Source organism: Tenrec ecaudatus, chromosome 18 (assembly GCF_050624435.1).
Source record: "Tenrec ecaudatus isolate mTenEca1 chromosome 18, mTenEca1.hap1, whole genome shotgun sequence".
In the NCBI taxonomy this organism is placed as follows: Eukaryota; Metazoa; Chordata; class Mammalia; order Afrosoricida; family Tenrecidae; genus Tenrec; species Tenrec ecaudatus.
In genome coordinates, this window is record NC_134547.1 from 41911379 (window position 1) to 41929898 (window position 18520).

The window sequence follows — 18520 nt, forward strand, 5'->3', positions numbered from 1 at the left end:
AGCACCATGAATATGGAGTTTGAGTAAGCGCTCCCTTTTTCAGAACATCAGAGCTGAACCTGTTATTTTCATGATGTGCTCCGAACAACCCAAGATTTCATGTCACCAGGTAGCACATATATATAATTTGGGAAAGAGAAAGTTTATAAAAAGTACAATAACAGTCACCATTATTTATTGTTAAATTGTATTTAACTCGAGATTGTGCATTTAAAGTTGTATTTGATTGAACAACTGTCCTTTTTTTTGTTTCCCCTGACAAAAGCTATGAATTATTAATTTCTGTCATTGTATTCACAGAACAAATGTAATTGCAAGTAAATGTCTAAAGTTAATGAAAAATTAAAAAGAAAAGATTTCTTTATAAGAATTAATGAAACATTTCCACAAACCCCTTGAAATCACAATTACAAAATCTTGCAAAATTTCTTTTGAGCTGCATATCCAGAGGAAAGGCTCTTCCCTTGACAGGAAGGATGAAAACATTTTACTAGGATTGTATCAGATGTGGACATTAGCACATCCAAGGATTCTAACCTTTACCGTCTTAAGTATGTCAGGTCTGTAATAACCTGATTATTATGTGTCATCTATTCTGAGTCAGTTTATGGGAGGACACAAGAACTTTCTACCTGTCTCTGTTAGATTTTTTTATTACCACTAATATTTTCATATTCATATAATAGAAATAAAAGTAATATCTTAATTGCTGAAATAAAAAAAAAACAAAAAGAGGACAAGGGCACAGAAGCACGTAGGGGGCTGAATAGCTGAAGTAGGCTGTCATGAGCCACAAAGCAGGGAACCAAAGTAATTTTATGTTCCACTTACAAAACATCCTCCCTTACCAACCTTGTTGTTGCTGTATGCTGTCCAGTTGATTCTGACCAGTAATCACTTCATGTGACAGAGTAGAACTGCTCTATAGTGTTTTCTATGTTGTAATCTTTACTGGAGCTGCTGGGTGAATCTGAATGACCACTAGTCAGCCTAGTTCTTAGCCTTTAATCCAGTAGGGATCTTTGACCCACACCTCAAACCAGATCCATGTCATTGAGTGGATTCTGACTCACCATGCCCTGATGGTTTCTAAGACTCTGAAACTGCATAGGAAAAACAACTTCTTTCTCATGAGGAGTTACTAGTAGGTTTTAACCATCAACCTTGCAATTAGCAACCCACCTTCGTTACACACAAAACCCTTACACACACAAAAATATCTTCCTACTCTATCAAGTCTCAAACTCTCTTGAGGAAATAATCTACTCCTACCCCATTTCCTATCTGATTTCAATACTGAAAGATCCTATGGGAAAAGCATTGAATGCTACATGAAGCATCAAAAAATAAATAAATAAAAGGAATAAACCGAATCACTGTATCAAAAAGTATTAGTAGGTATTCAACTATTTCAAGAGATACCATATGATCAAGAACCAATGGTACTAAGGGGGGAAAATCTGAGCTGCATTGAACGCATTAACTTAAAACAAGGCTCCAGGAATTGACAGACTACCAATTGAAATGCTTCAACAAGCTGTTGAAGTACTGGAAGCACTTCAACAAGAGATTTCGAAGACAGCTACCTGGCCAACTCACTGGAATAGATCTATGTATCCATTTCAAATAAGGGTTATCTGACAAAATTTGTGTGGTAGCTACATGATCTGATGTCAATATGGGACTTGGGAGGATTAAGAGTGAGGAGGTGGAGTCTAGTCTTTCAATCGGATCATAGCCAGTGAGGCCTCTGTGTGAGTATGGCCTTCTCCTGAGAATTCTGAAAATTCCTGGAGTTCTTCCTTGGAGGCGAGAGACAGACTCTCTCTCCTGACAATGTTCACTCCCTGAGAGGCTCTCTAGTGCAAGACACATGGCGCTACACCCTGGGAACTGGAGAAGCCACATGGACCCACGCTGAAGCAACCAGACTTATGTTACTTGAGAAGTCACATAGAGACCCCTGCCAACACTGAGATGCTTACAATGCCACTGGATCCACAAAACTTCCAACCCACTAGCCTCTGATCCTCCTACATTCATCATCATTGCATGTATTTCATGAGTCTAAAGAGGACTTTAAAGATTGGCATCAGGCATATGAGCTAATATTGGACATATAAACTTGATCTGGCCTGGGCTGGGACATTTTCTCAATATTCAATTGTTCTTGTCTATAAACCTCTTTCTGATACACATATGAGTGTCCATTAATTTATTTCTCTAGTCTACCCAGACTAACACAATATGCAAATTATAGAATAATATCATTGATATCACTGTACAAGTAAAAAGTTTGCTGAAGATCATCCAACAATGGTTGCAGGAGCTGCCAGAAATTTAGGCCAGAATCAGATGAGGATGTAGCACAAAACAGATCCTTGCTGATGTTCGATAGATGTTGGCTCAAAGCAGAGAATATCAGAAATGTTCACTTGTATTTTATTGACTGTATAAAGGCCCTTGAGTTTTTGGAACATAAAGGTGTGTGCCGAGGTCGTATCCTTCCATCATACTTCTTCAGTCTGGGAAGCTGGACCGTATGAAAAAGAGTGAGATACCAGGATTGGAGGTAGACTATTAACCTGTGGTATGAAGATGACACAACCTGTTAGGTGCTAACAAGGAGAAATGGAAACACTTCCTGATGAAGACCAAGGATTTGAAGTCTTCATTGTTGACTATAGCTCAACCCAAATGAAACCAAAATCCTCTCAACAGACTCAACAGATAACATCATAAAAATGGAGGGAAGTTTGAAGTTGTCAATGATATCATTTGGAGCCATAATCAAGCCTCATGAAAGTAGCAGTTAAGAAGCAAAGGATGCAGTCGACTGGACAAATCGTTTGCAGATGACTTCTTAAAAGTGTTGAAAAGCAAGAATGCCACTTTGAAGTCTAAGGTTTGGCTGACCCAAACCATGACATTCTCAATGGCCTCATAGGTATGTGAAAGTTGGACGATGAATATGGATGACCACTTTGAATAGTCTTCATCAGCACCCTCATCCCAAGTACCACTGACTACTAGAGGAGCAAACAAATCTGTACTGGAAGAAGTACAAGCAATGGCAAGAAGAAGTACATCCTTGAAGAGAGATGGTGAGGCATTGTGTCACATGCATTGGACAATAGAGACCAATGCCTAGAAAAGGACATCATTGGTAGAGGTCAGTGAAAAAAAAAAAAGATCCTCAACAGGATTGATTGAGATAGTGGCTGCAACAATGGGCTCAAATACAACAAATGTGAGTATGGTGCATGACCACGCAGTGTTTTCTTGTGTTGTACATCGGGTCATTATAAGTCAAAGCCTACTTGAGCATGCCTAACATCATCCCATCTACAATAAGAAAGTCTGCCAACCTAACACTGATATACCTGGGTTTTGAATGGTGGTCTGTCATGCTTTAATTCCATGACCTAGAGCATACGCTAGTCCCTGACCCACACAGAGTCCCATTTACACAAAGGGTTAACAGTATTTGACACTCCTTCAGGCTGAGAAAAGTAGTCGCACTTGAGATGCACATGTGAAAAAGGCTGCTCTTGTTTTGCTATCAAGTCCTCTGGTGGTGCAAATGGTTATCAGTCTTTGTTGCAGACAGGAATATCGGAAGTCCCGGTCTACCCAGGTATACCTTGACAGAAAGACCTGTGGGTCTGCTCCTTAAAAATCGGCCATTGAAAGTGTGATAGAGCACAGCTGTGCTCTGATACACATGGATCCCCATGAGTAGCAGCTGACTTAACCACAAGTAGTATGTTTTTATTTCAAATCTGTGTACACAGAGATCACCCTGCCAGCCATTCTTCAGTGAAGCACTGTGGCATTTGCATCGAAATGAACATTGGAGAACAGTTGCTCTTGAAACCTCAGCTAGACAATATTTCCCAGCACCCTTTGCAGTTAATTGGGGCTATGTGACTAACTTCTGGCCCAACAACCATCAAACTTTTTATGCAGTTCTTCTTGCTCTTTTCTCCTTACTTCCCAGATGATACAAAGGAACTACTCTCCATAACAGGGGGCTACCATTAGTTGAAATCAACTTGATCGCAACTGGCTCAATGGAGTACTCTAAGGTCTTAGCAGATGGTAAAGCCTAGATGGAAGAACAATTGGTTGTATGGATCACCAGGCGGGGGACTGCCAATTGAACTACCATATAATAGCAATAGATAAATCATTATAGTGTTAAGCCACACCGGAGGGGGGGCGGTTGTTATATAAACTAGCCTAAATAAACCTCATTAATTTACAAGGGTGAAGAGAGAATTGGAGAAGCTTGAAGGCAAGCACAGTGGAGTGACTTGCTTGGATGTGGCTTTTCTAACACAGTCCTGCCACTCTCAGGAAACTATTTGCTTAGACTGTGGGAATTGATCTGCTGAGAGGATGAGTTTGAGTGCAAATGAGTGATTCATGGTCTACTGAACTCTGTCCATGCGATTGGTCAAGTCGTAAGCCACCATGCTGGTCAGAGAGCTATTGCTTGAAATGGACAAGAAGTAGGCCAACTAATACCATTGTTCTTGAGTCAGTTCCAAGTCTTCAAGCCCTGATCTAGAGCATGAGCCAATCCCTGCCCTACTCATAGCAACCATGTGAAAGCAGGAATAAACAGCCTTAATCCTCCTCATTGACTTTCCCCACAGGCCTGGTTTGAGGCTGAGAGAAATAATAAAAAATGGGGTATACACGTAAAATAGGAAAAAATGAGTGGCTGAGCCACTGGGTGTTCAAGATTATAATCTTTGTGGGGCATACTACCACATTTCACCCATGGAGTGGCTGGTGGCTTTTCCACCTACTTTTTGGTTAGCATCCAAGTGCTTCACCACAGAGTTGCTTGGGACCCTTGAGGAGTCTTACATCGCCACCACCAAGAAGAGGCTAGAGTAGAGTGCTTTCTTTAGACCAAGGACAGAGGGTCCCTGTCCCCAGGAGTCTCCTGGGTCCAGGAAAAAAGAGTAAACACTGGAAAGCACATAACGGAGAGGGATGGCTGTGTGCGTTTCTCAATTCACTGAGAACAAAGCAAATTTGCTGGCAGAATTTAAAGAATGGCAAGGCTTTCCTTGGTGGATCCTGTATAAAGTTCTCCCTACAGCAAGGGAACTGCATGTTCCGAGGGAGCAGAAGGCTTGCCCTTGGAGTCAATAAAATTATAAAGTTTGCATGCAGCAAGAGATGGGTTACATGTCTTCTTGGGAAACCTGTGCCTGGTTAACATGGTGGTAAGAGGGTTCCACAGACCTGGGTAGTGTGGTGGTTGCCAGCAAGGCCCAATGACAGGGCAGAAATCTAGAGAATGGTGAAGGCCCATGAGCAGCTTGTTAGGGCCAGAGGCAGCAGTGACTTGAACACAGCATCTGACATTCACCATAATGTGCCTACCCAGCAACATAAGAATACCAAAACCGAACTCACTGTCATGGAGTCAATGCCAACTCATAGTGACCCTATAGCACAGGGTAGAACTGCCCCCTGAGAGTTTCCAAGATTGTAACTACTTACAGGAATAGAAAGTCCTATCTTTCTCCCTCGGAGCGGCTGCTGGTTTCGAACTGTGGACGTTACAGATCAGACCCCAATGAGTAACCACTATGCCACCAGGACTCCTAACATAAGCTTGGACTTGCTTAATTTGAGGAAATGCAAGAGTTTCCATCTTAGGAATCTGTTGTTATTACTTGTTTTCTACAAGTAATTACAGTGGCTTTTACTTTCAGCGCTGTGTGTGTCTCATAGGTCCGACTTGATCACTGAGGAAGAAGGGTTGAGGCTAATGGGTGTGTGCATCACTTTCCTAGCACTCGTGTGGCTGTTTTGGAGTTAGAGGCATGGTCTTTCCACATGTGCCGTGCCAATAGACAGACATAAGCATATAGCAAGTCTATAGACAATGCATGTCAAAACTCAGTGACTCATTTTTGCTGTGGCTATTTCAGAATCATTTCTTCACGCCAACTGACCCCCAACTTGTATAAGAGGAGAGGTTTATGTTGGAAAGCTCTCCCCCTGTGAGGTAACTACTGGGTGAAGGAGAACCAGTAGGGATTTCTCCATAGGAAACCACAAAGATGTCACACATTTGGTCGTCACTGGTGTTAACACAACCATTCTGCTGCCATGAGATGCATGAACACAGCAAAGCCTCAGTGTGTTGTATGATTCTGAGGCTTTCAATGCAGACTTTTCTTTCTAGTATTGTCAGCACACCATCTATGACCAAATCGTGGCAAAAGAGAGTCATATTTTTATTTAAGAAGAGGCTATTATTCTCTCTCTCCCTTTCATGTTCTCACCTCCTAGATCTGAAGGCTTTTGAACATTAAAAAGAGATTAAATGAAAAGGCATATTCCTATAATTTACCCAAATGTGCACATTTCAATCTATGAATCACAGAGGCTCCAAATTACCCCCAGACCAACACACTATCCTTATTTAAGGAATCCTCTTAACTCTTACCCTCCAGTCTCCATAAATCTGGCTGATATATAGATGTCAGGCATTTTCTGGCAAGTGGAAACATGAAACATGACATCAGCTGCGGATTAAGTTACCACTCATAAAGACCATGTTTATTTGCTGGTTCTGTTTAAATTTTTCTCCTTAACTATCGTTTTACTCAAATAGCCTCCTATTTTATGGGAAGGAAAGATAGAGCTAATGAAGGGAAGCTCTCCTTTCTGATCTCAGCTAGACATACAGGCTGTGGCCATCTTCGCTCTAGCCAAGCATTTGAATTATTTAGAGCCAATTGTGGACTAATGTGCTGTTTAACGTGCTATCAAAATGGTACTACCGGCTGATACAGAGGTTTCAAATGGAAAGATAGAGTCCATGGGTATTTCAAGGAGTTCAAATGTTCTACTGTTAACTGAAAGGTTAGAGGTGAGTGAGTGTCTACCCAGAAACACCACGGAAGAAAGACCTGCCAACCCACTGCTGAACGAATAGTCCATTGAAAACCCCGCAGAGCACAGTTCTCTCCTGGGATTGCCATAAATCAGAGCTGACTCTATGCTAACGGATTTCTTCCACTTCATTTATTTCTTTGCATTTTGTTCACCAATACTTTTGCGAGTCATTGTTTGTGAGTTACGGTGAAAGACTGTATGGTCAACAGTATGTAAGATCTACACCATCCGATCCTTCCAGAGAAAATTTGAAGATCTCTATTCTATCGGGATATTTCATGATTTAAGAGACCTGTACATCTATGAAAGTCATGCACTTCTAATGTTTAATTATTGGTGTCTTCTCTTTCGGTTCATCTCATTCTCCTGCCTGGCTGTTCCTTTCCCAAATGGCATTGTATCTTACAGGGTATGCTTCCTTCCGATTCACATGGCTATGTGGCAGCAGTGGGGAGCACCAGACAAAGGTCCCCGGGCTTACAAGGAGGTTAAGATTAGGGAGAAGGCTCCCATTTCTGGATGTATGCTCCAGAAATTCTTTTTAATAAGCACTCAATTTTCTGCTTATATTTCTCATGACTTAGGGAATGAGAAAAGGATAGGATTTATAGAAACATTTCATCACATAGGGTTTATCGAAGCATTTCTTCATATACATATTTGAATAACTATACCAATCTTGGCGTTCTGGTGGTGTTGTTGGGTAAGCACTGGTTCACTATCTCCAAGGTCAGTGGCTCAAACCACTGACTGGATAAAGATAATGCTATTTGCTCCCATTAAGATTTAAGAGGGTCTTTATGAGTTGGAATTGGCTTGAGAGCACTGAATTTGACTTGGGGCTTTATCATAAGAGCCTTAATTCTTCACAGAGAAGTGTCTGCAAGATGCCTTATGCAGAGATGGGGTTTGACCAATCTCCCCAACAAAAGCCCCAAGAGTATGAGAATACCCTCATGCTAACAGATTGTGACTGGGTATTTACATTAGGTGTGCATGATGTCTAATTGTAGTACTCTGGATTCAAATGATCTAAGCATGAGATGTTAAGAAAAACAGAACATTCTGAAGCAGTGTTTATTGGTCATTAGGGACTGAGGATATAGAGATAGACAAACTATGTTTCAAGACATCAAGATATTTACAATCTGTAGCCATGGCTCTTAAATGTGTGCTATGGCATCCGATGCTCTAGTTTGACAGACTAGATTCTAGTAGGTTAAAAGCTCATGGAAAATAGAACCTCGTCTTTTGGATACAACACACTACTAGCTTGAAGTTTCTACCTTAGCTAACACTGCATCCCCCTCCCCCCCTCCCCAAGGCATCATGCTTGTGAAACCAGCTTTTCAGTGGTATTATAAAGCAAGAGATACACAAAAACCAGAACCGAACCAGAAATAACGATGGCAAGGTTCACTCTGATTCCAAAACTTGAGAAGTTGTGCAGCATCTGAGAGGCATAGAGGTTCGTTAGTAAGTGTATTTGAATATGAAATGAACAATATTTTTTTCTTTTCATTTATGAGCAATGTTTCTATATGTTCTCTAAGCTGTTAGAATATAAATTCTTATTATGCAGTTGAGATCCTACAGCTGAATAAATCAACATTTAGGTATTTCTTTTGAACTCCGAGCACCATGAAAAACAATCATGAATTGAGAGAGTTGGTGAACCCCTGATCTAGAGAAACAAACTAGCAAGCTAGCATGAGAACATTCTGAATATGAATATTTTCTCAACTAAACAAAACAAAAGACAGGCCTTTGTGGCATGTAAACAATTCAGCAACCAGCAATGTCACTGCTGTTATCATTCAAGGGCAATCAATATGATGTTATCAGCATTAATAACGCGGAGTCAGTACATGCAAACTTTTAATATGTACCTAATTATGAGTGTCCCTTTGCATGAAACTCAAAATATTGAAAATGTTGACATTGGGGAGGTGCCCTTGGATCAAAACCACTGAAGAAATCAATAATCTATTATGATTTTCATTTTGCAGAAGTAGTACTATTATTTCAAAAGGTCTCAAAAATCAATTTGGCATTCAGTATATCTGTATAATAATGACATCCTAATTAAAAATCCCAATCCAAGGAGTACAAAGGATGATGTTTAATCTCTAATCAATGAACACCAAGTCCAGAAGTTATAGATGCAATAACCCTGTTTAATGAAGTTTCCTACTTTTCGCAGATTTACTCTGCTCCTGTCCCAGAAGTTTGAGAGTCTTTTTTCTGCTTGGAAACCGACCCGAGGAAGCAGAGACAACCTGATGCCAACAGCACATAAGTTAAATCAGGAAACATCAAAGAAAAATATCTTCAGACGTCTATGGGTTCCTCTTTAATTGGAATTCATAATTGCTCCTAATTATAGGACATATTTTCCATATTACTTTGAGGGGCTGAGGGAGGGGGTGGATCTCTGTCCACTCTAGTCACTTGAGATCTAACTTTGACTGTCTAATTAGATATGATTTTGAAATATGTAAAAGTAATTTACATAGTCCGTAAAACATATCATTGATTGCATAATTTCCCCAAGAAAACAAAGTGATGCACATTTTAAAAAATGATCTACTTCTTAAGGGAATTGTCAAACATTTAAAGAGGAGTGGAAGCAACAAAATGTGTCTCTATTGTGAACACATTGACGTTTTCCTCCAAAAGGATCTTCTTCTCAACAACCCAGTGTTGGAGACAGTGTAAGACTAGACAGAGGGAGGTGGACTCAGTTGATTTATGAGTCCTTCTACCCAAACCGCAGATAAAAAGGGAGGTCAGAGCAGGGTCAAGAACCTTCTGTTTGGAAGGAATTTCTGGTGCCATGTTACCTGACTATAGAAGGATGATTAAAATGATTCCTTCGGTCCACTTATGAGAGAGCTTACTTGTTTCATAAATTCATAATTTCAGACAGAAAGCATAACACAGATGAACAAATCTAATTCCCAAACTCTGCCACCATAGATCAGCTGGAGGATGGAGGGGCATTCAATAAAGTGAAATCCACTGTTAAAATCCAGTGATTGGTAGTCCCTGGTGGGCACGAAGGGTTAACACTGGTATCTCAAAGGTTGGAGGTTCAAGTCCATTTAGAGAAACCTCAGAAAAAGCCTTGGTGATTCACTTCCAAATTTCAGTCCTTGGAAACTCAGCCTCGCTCAGCTCTGCTGACACTCATCTGCATGGCCATGAACTGGAATTAATTGAGCAACTTGTTTGCTTGTTTATTTGACCGTTGAGAATTACATATGGAATTCAGGATGTTTCTGGAAAGGAAATGAAGGAGCACTGTGATATTGCAGATGCTTGGGTCCCATTCAAATGTCAGTGGTAAGTAAGGAGACGCCTTGGGTAAATTAACTTGCCTGCCTGGAGTAGACACCCTAGCAGTGCCACAGTTGTCAGGCATTAGCTGAAGGACTTGATATGCAGTAGAACACTAAACTAACGGATGTGACAGCAGCTGGGGCAGACATCACCATCCCAGGCCCCCTTATGTGCATTGCAGCAGATACCACGTGCTTCAGTCACATGGTTCATGCGGAGGGGAAGAGAGCCTCATCCCACAGTCGGGATTTGGACTCTAGCCTGGTGACCGTAGTGGCCGCCAGTGAGGCAAGTCACTTCCTGGGCACTATCTCAGTGACATCCTCCAGCTCCCAGGAAGTGATTGCTGAGTTATGTTGGGGGATAAGGAGTATCCAGGAATAGGGACTTCTTAGAGTTTCATGGATGGGATGAGGCTAGACAGGAGATGGTAAGAAGGGATTCGCTTTCACTCTTGCCCATTTTACTACTCGTGCCCCAAAGATTTGGAGCTTCAGATTGAGGGAAGTCACATGCGACTATATATTTTTTATTCCAAACTGATAATGCAGATTTATCACTTTATGATACATTTCTCAATCTGTTGCAGGTGACGTTACTTGCCTCTTTCAACTGCTCATGCACACCTGATTTCAAAACATTCACTAACCAAATTATGACTATCCTCAGGAATTCTCTTTGGCACTAGGCGTGCCTATTGACCAGACACTGTTTCCCAGTCTTTCCTTGCTAGGTCTCCCATTTTGCTAGGAGAGTGTTTGTGGGAGCATGCCGAAGAATCTTCCTATGGTCTGGGTCACTCTTGCTTTTTTTGGGGGGTTGTTTCCCCAGCTCACACATGGACATTTATTTTTATAAAAAACAGAAGCTTTGTCAAAAATACCCTCTGTGAGATTGCAGTGGGGGCACCTCCCCCCTCACACAAGGCCCATAAAATCTCAACCTGTGTCTAGGAGCCGTTGCATTTCCTTCACACAGCTCAACCTAATTTCCTGCGGATCTCAGATCATCTTTTATTTCCAATTATGCTGCTGTTCACATTATCGATTTGGAGGATACAAATGTTGAATGACAAGAGAGGGAGAAGAAGGGGGGAGAGATGAATTCCATTTTGCCTGAAGGATAAGATACTCGAAATGCCACCCTGCACAGCATCTCCGAAGCGTTCATCAACGTGGCAGAGGCTGGCTCAATTATCTTTGTGTCAGATGATTATCTGAGAGCTTAATTTAATCTCCATTATCCTCCCCCGTCATATTTCAATTAAATCTGCTATCGGAGTGTTAACACATCTTTGAACCTGCTATTTCTTCAGTTAATTTTCCACTAAGAGGTGCTGGAGAGTAACAGATGTCATAATTATGCAATTATTAAGTGTAGTTGACACTCATTCTTTCAGGATTTTGTGGTTAGGGTAGGAGCGTTGGAAAATTAATCGGATGACAATATGCTTCCGCTGTGATCCATGGCCCCACTACAGGCCGGGGGCTCATCTGCCCTGCTGCTGCCGAAGCTGCTGCCAAGAAAGAGGAGGGATTGGCTGGTTGTGGGTCAGATTTGTTTCACTTTTGCTCAGCTGGTAAATTGGATGAGTTCATGAGGAGAAGTTCTCAGAGGCAGATTGTTTTTGCTTGCTTGTTTATTTTCTTCCTAAGAGTACAGCAAGTACATCTCAGAATGTAGCGTTAAGTTACGGATTGTCGTGGTGATGGTTATTAGCTGCCACCCAGTTGGCTCTGACTCATGGCTACCTCATTGTGCAAACAGAGCATTGTAGCGACTATGTAATTTAAGTGCCTTAGGGTAACTATAGGAACCAGAGTGACACTGGCGTGTGAATGTTGGCATCTGTGGCAATTATATAATCTGCTGTCAACTTGAGCAAAGGGGTGGAGCCCAGCCTGTCAATCAGGTCGCAGCTTGATGACCTCATTTGGAGGTGCAGCAGAGATAAAAAGCTCACTGGAGGACAGACCCAGTATCTCTGCCTCCCCTTTCCTGCGGTGTCTTGAGGTACTCAGAGAGCTAGAGGAGACACGTGGAAACCCATGCCAGTATTGAGGTGCTTCCACTGTCATGGGGTCTACAAGACCTTCCACCACTGGCCTGTGATCTTCCTGCATTTGGCATCATTGCATGTGCTGCGTGAGTCTAAGGAGGAATTTATGGACTAGATCACACATAGGGGCTAATATCCTATTTATGGACTTGACCTGGACTGGGGTGGGATGTTGTCTTAATGCATAATTACTCTGTGATATAAAGTTCTCTCTTACATATATGAGAGTCTCTGGATTTGTTTCTCTAGTCAACTCAACCTGAACTAACACAGACTGCTATCCTTAAATTTGGCAGTTCAAATTTGACATTAGGGACTCCGAGGAAGAAAATGAACAACTTCAGAAATCCAATATAAAATGACTAGGAAACAGAACTAACGCAATGGCAGTGGGCTTCCAATCCACAAGGCACATTTTCCAGCATTACACAGGACAGTCTTCTGTTGTATTCAGAAAAAATAAAGGCTTCATTGACTAATTTTCAGAAATACACCACTTAGCCTTTCTTCCTATTCTGCTCTAATCTGAAAGCGCCATTGCAACCTGCCCACCACGGACAACTCTGGAGGCACAGCTCCCAGCATTCAAGTCACCGCAGCACCACCCACTTACCCAACTCTCACTGCCATTGAGTTGATGCTGACTCATAGGGAGGGCAGGGCAGAACTGCCTCTGTGGGTTTCTAGAGACTGTTACAGTTACAGAAGTAGAAAACCTCTTCTTTCTCCCGAGGAGTAGCTGGCGGTTTTGAACTGCTGACCTTATGGATCGCAGGCCAGCACAGAACCACTATGCCAGCAGTGACTCTTACAAGTGGTGTTACTATGTTAAATCTGATTAAATTAGTTTGGGGCTGGCTGAGACCTGATATTTTTCACTTCTCTCAAGCTGCTGCTGTCACATTGTAGAGGAAGTGGCATGCAGGCTGATGCTAGGTGTTAGCGCCAGGGAAGAAAGTCACAGGGAGCACACAGAGCTGGAGAATGAGAGAATAAGGAGAAGTAAGCCGCCCATCAGTCCAGAGCCAGCGTTCCCATCATACCCTTCCTTCAGAATAGCACACTGCCATGTAGGTTTGGAAAGTAAGACTGAAATGCCATTGCTCTTTGCTTCTTTAGCAGCTCTTCGTTGTGTCTTAGTCATAGATTAGCTTTGTAAAGGCACCACATGGTACCCTTTCAAAAGGCGGCGGCATGGATGAAACCTCTGGGGAATGCCCTCTGACCACAGTCCCGGCATATGACCAGCCCTGCTATCAGACAGAGAACATTGTAAAGTCAACCACAGGAGGTGTAGTTAGGCCACACAGTAGCCCCTAATCATTTAATCTTCCTTTGGATCCATTTTAAAGTTGTTTTCATATTAATATTTTCTGCTTTCTTTTCAATTGAGGGTTGTCTCTGATTTGTCATTGGTTTGGTTTTGTATTATTTTCTGTATAATCAGGCATATCTAAATCTTTGAAAACAGCAACTGGAATTATAATTACCTAGGACCATGGTAGGGTTAAGGAGAAATGAGGAACTAATAACAATAAAAATAAAAAAGAAGAAAATGTTTGGACATTGGTTGTGGTTGCAATCACACAACTACTCTTCATATGATTGAAATGTTAAATTGTATGATATGTGAATTGTATGCCCCAAAATGATATTAAAAACCATCTCATAAATAAACACTAAAGGAATTCCCTTTAAAAAGAAAAGATATGGGCTTCTTGGCTAACACAGGCATGTCTAAGCCATGTCTACCTTAGCCTCAGAGACAGTCTCTGGAGCCTGGGACCAGGACCTGACTGTTCCAGAATACGTGGATTCCCTTCATACTGTAGAAACCTGGATAGGTCACCTTCAGGGGCTGAGGTGTTGCTTTTTCTGTCTGTCGTGTGAGTGTAAGTCACTGAGCAATGTCTCTGGGAAGGAGCCACTTCAAGCTTTCTCCTTTACCAGTGGTTGAGCAGAGAGGAACTCCAAATGTGTAGTCCACATAGATAGGGGCACGCAAAACTCTTATCCGTTTTCAAGGGGACAAGATTAAAAATGAAACATTTAGAAACTTTTATAGCAGTTTGACCCTGCTGTAACTTCCAAGTGCTATGATACCAAAAGGATCAGTCTGCAAGGAACAGGAAAAAAAGAATCCAATGCCAAACCTTCCTCAGAGTCTTTAAGAAGAATGTACTGAAGGGAGGGAATCTAGGCAGTACCTGGATCGGAGGATTTTCCTGTCTCTTAAGTGGGGCTGTACAGCTGTCTGTCACAATATGTGGCCTTCTTGTGAAGAGACACCGCTTCTGGGACCTTTCACTGTGTACATATCACATCAGCTACCCCGCAGACCCACGATTCTATGGTAACTTACTGAGGCCTAGAAAACAGTGCCCCAGGGAAAGTCTAGTTGTTGGCTCTCCTACACATCACATTCAGATGGACCAGCTGAACTTTACTGTCAAATCTCTTCTCTAATTTTCACTTTTACCCCTTTCTTCCCCTCTCCCTGTTTTCCTTTTTTTTGCCCTTTCAGCCTTTTCTTTTTGAAAAGCAGTCTACTGGAAGACTGCCCTCTGGAAGGTTTCACGTACAAGAAGTCACTATTTTTATGCACTCTCCCTCAGGGCACACTCAAGCACAATCCATACTGTTGTGGAATTTCCCCCCTCAATGTTTGTAGCCAGAAGGTCGAACCAGCTTGGAGAAAATTAAACAGAACAAGAGCAGCCATGTGCTCCACAGTGAAAGGAAACTCCAAGTAGCAATGGGAACCCAACAGGACAGGGTGCTGGTGCCAAGAGAAAATGTGCAGCCAGAATATCTGCCAAGTGCCCCTGATTTGTAGGGATTTTTTTTCCATATTTAGGTAAATTAATGTAATTATTTAATGCCTCCTGCAATGGTAATAGGATTGTGCTTAGACCCTCTCAACATATGTTGCTGGCATCAAAATCCTCTTAGAGAAAGGAAAAAAAGGTGGGGGTAGATCATGGCACAAATCTCATTTGTTGGTGTTCATGTTGGAGGTCTGCCTGGCCCTGGGCCGGCCTGGGGTGTGAAGAGCCTGCAGCACTTGATTAAGGTCCCTTTCACAAGCTGTTGGGCCCAGCAGGCACATGCACCACCCACTGCCACAATCCATACTTGCTGGGGACGCCTGGCCTTTAAAAGGGGGACTGACTGACCCACGTGGATGTTTTTCCTCAGATGTCCAAATGTAGGAGGACAGAGGATCTTAAGCATCCCACTCTCGTTGAGACCACCTCACATTTAAGATGTTGGCATTTCAAATTCCCTGACCTATTTGTGGAAACTCTTTGGAAAGATGTGTAGATTCTACCATGATCTAAGGTCTTCTGCATGGCAGTCCTGTCTATTAATAACTGCATGTGCTGTGTTGGCTGCTATTGAGTTGACCCCAACCCATGGGTGTCCAAGACCCATCAGAATAAAACATTGAACTGGCCTGCACCATTCCCATGATCATTTGCAAATCAGATCATAGTGATCCATAAGGTCTCTGTTGTCAGATTTTCAAAAGGCAACACCAGGCATTTCTTCCTGTTCTACTTAGTCTAGAGCTTGTTTATTATCATAGTAACACACAGGCCTCAACTGACAGATGGCTGGTGGCTATGGAATAAAGGGCCTTGACTAGAATCAAAAGTGAATCTCCAGTATGGAAAACAAGAACCCAATCACGACTCGTAATGTTTCATAACACTTTGCAACCACCCCCTGCCCCAGAACAAACTAACCCTTTGTTGTCTAGTCTGTTCTGACTCACAGTAACTTCATGTATCACTGAATAAAACTTCTACATAGAGTTTTCTTGGCTCCCATCTTTACAAAGTCAGTCAACCAACCTGTTGTGACAGTGGGCAGGTTCAAACCTCCAGTTTTTAGATTAGCAGATAAGTACACTCAGGGATCCCAAACAGGACATCGAGGATGACAAATATATTTAGAACTGTAATGTAGATGATTTCTTCATCATAGGACATTTACTACGTGAGGTCTAAAGCTTCATCTGAAAAACAGCAATATCATGAAAATCAAGTGTTTAATTTATACACCATAGAGGATACAATTTGTTGCTAATTCTGCACAAGGCTTTGATATTAGAGGGGAAATTGGACAAACATTCACAGAATAATTTTAAACAATGGAAGGATAGAAAGGAGCCCATTCATGGGAAAGTTGGTGATGAAAGGAATTATTATATATTTCACTTAAATGTGACATTGAAAATGGGTAGGATTTGGCTAAATATATAGAATGAGAAAGTCTACTTTTGATTTTTATGCCAACTTTGGGAGGTAGAAATTAAAATTATATGTGTGAAATTTATGAGGAGTAGAGTGTAAAATACATCTGAGAAGGAGGGAAAATAAGATTGCCTTAGCAGTCTTCATAAACTGTAAAAGCAAGTTTTCCAAGAGCCATTTACAAACTTTTCAAATATGTACTCCAGAATATCTAAAAACCTTATTCCCCAATGGCACTTCTAATTTCATGGCATCTGCATGTTCCTTTCACATAATTCCTATTGCCCCTCCAGGGATAAATTAAGTAATTGACATGCAGGCAGGTCTAGCTACCATTACTGATGAGTGTTAGCTATTACTGAGTACTTGGTGAAGAGCCCTGGTGGTGTAATGAATTAAGCGTTGGGCTGTGATCCGCATGGTCAGCAGTTCGAAATCACCAGCAGCTCAGAGGGAGAGAAACTGGGCTTCTACTCCCATAAAGTTAGTCTCGGAAATTCACAGGGATCGAATGAGCATTAACTTGATGGTAGCGAGTTTGGTTTCATTTTAAGGACCTTGGAAAGCTGATAACAATGATGACTATATAACTTCACTCGTGGGGATTGAGTAAAATAATTGTAGGTTAAAAAACCACATATAAAATAATAATAATAATAATATAACAATAACAAAGGTTCCTGGGGGGGGGGAGATATGAGGGAGGGAGGGGAAAAGGGAAGCCGACATAAAAGAATTCAAGAAGAAAGAAAATGTTTTGAAACTGAATGTAGCAGCAATTGTACAAGTATGCTTGAACTATTTGAATTACGGAATGTAATGACATCTGTAAGAGCTCCCAATAAAATGATTTAAAAAATAGATAAAAATAAAGACCTTGGGTCTGTCTAAATAAGATATGCTGGATGAACCATCTGGAGGAGAAAACAATGGGACCAGCAGTTCTGGGGGGGACATGGTAGAGGAGAAAGTGGGGGAAAGGAAGTGGTGTTAACAAACCTAGGGACAAGGGAAAAACAAGTTATCCAAATCAGTGAGGAGGGTGTAGGAGGCCTGTTAGGATGTGATTAAGGGTAATGTATCATAGAGGAATTACTAAAACCCAAATGAAGGCTGAGCATGATAGTGGGCCAAGAGAAAAGAAAAGTGAAATAGAGGAAAGAGCTAGGAGGCAAAGGATATTTATAGAGGTCTCAATAAAAGCATGTACATATGTAAATATATTTATATATTCGGATGGCAAAATAGATTTATGTTTATATATTTATAGGTTGAGTATTAAGGTAGCAGATGGATATTTGGCCTCCACTCAAGTGCTCCCTCGATGCAAGAATACTTTTTTCTATTAAACTGGCATTCCATGATGCTCACCTTCCTGACACAATCACTGAAGACAAAGCAGGTGCTTAAGCAAATGTGGTGAAAAAAAGCTGGTGGAGCCTGGCTATCAAAAGAAGTACACCAGCCTGTGTGAACACAAGGTGCCGAAGGAATCAGTTATCAGGCATCAAAGAACAAAAAACCGTATCATTGTGTGCTCACCTACCCAATACAATCGCTGAAGACAAACGGGTGCATAAGCAAATGTGGTGAAGAAAGCTGATGGTGCCCTGCTATCAAAAGATATAGCATCTGGGTTCTTAAAGCCATCTAGCTCAGAAGCAACAAAGCCCACATGAAGGAAGCCCACCGGCCTATGTGATCATGAGGTGTTGAAGGGATGAGGTATCAGGCATCAAAGAACAAAACACCATATCATTGTGAATGAGGGGGAGTGCATATTGAGGACCCAAAGCCCATCTTTAGGCAACTGGACATCCCCTTATGGAAGGGTTGCAGAGAGGAGATGAGTCAGTCAGGGTACAGTGTAGTAATGATGAAACATACAACTTTCCTCTAGTGCCTACATGCTTCCTCCCCACCCCACTAT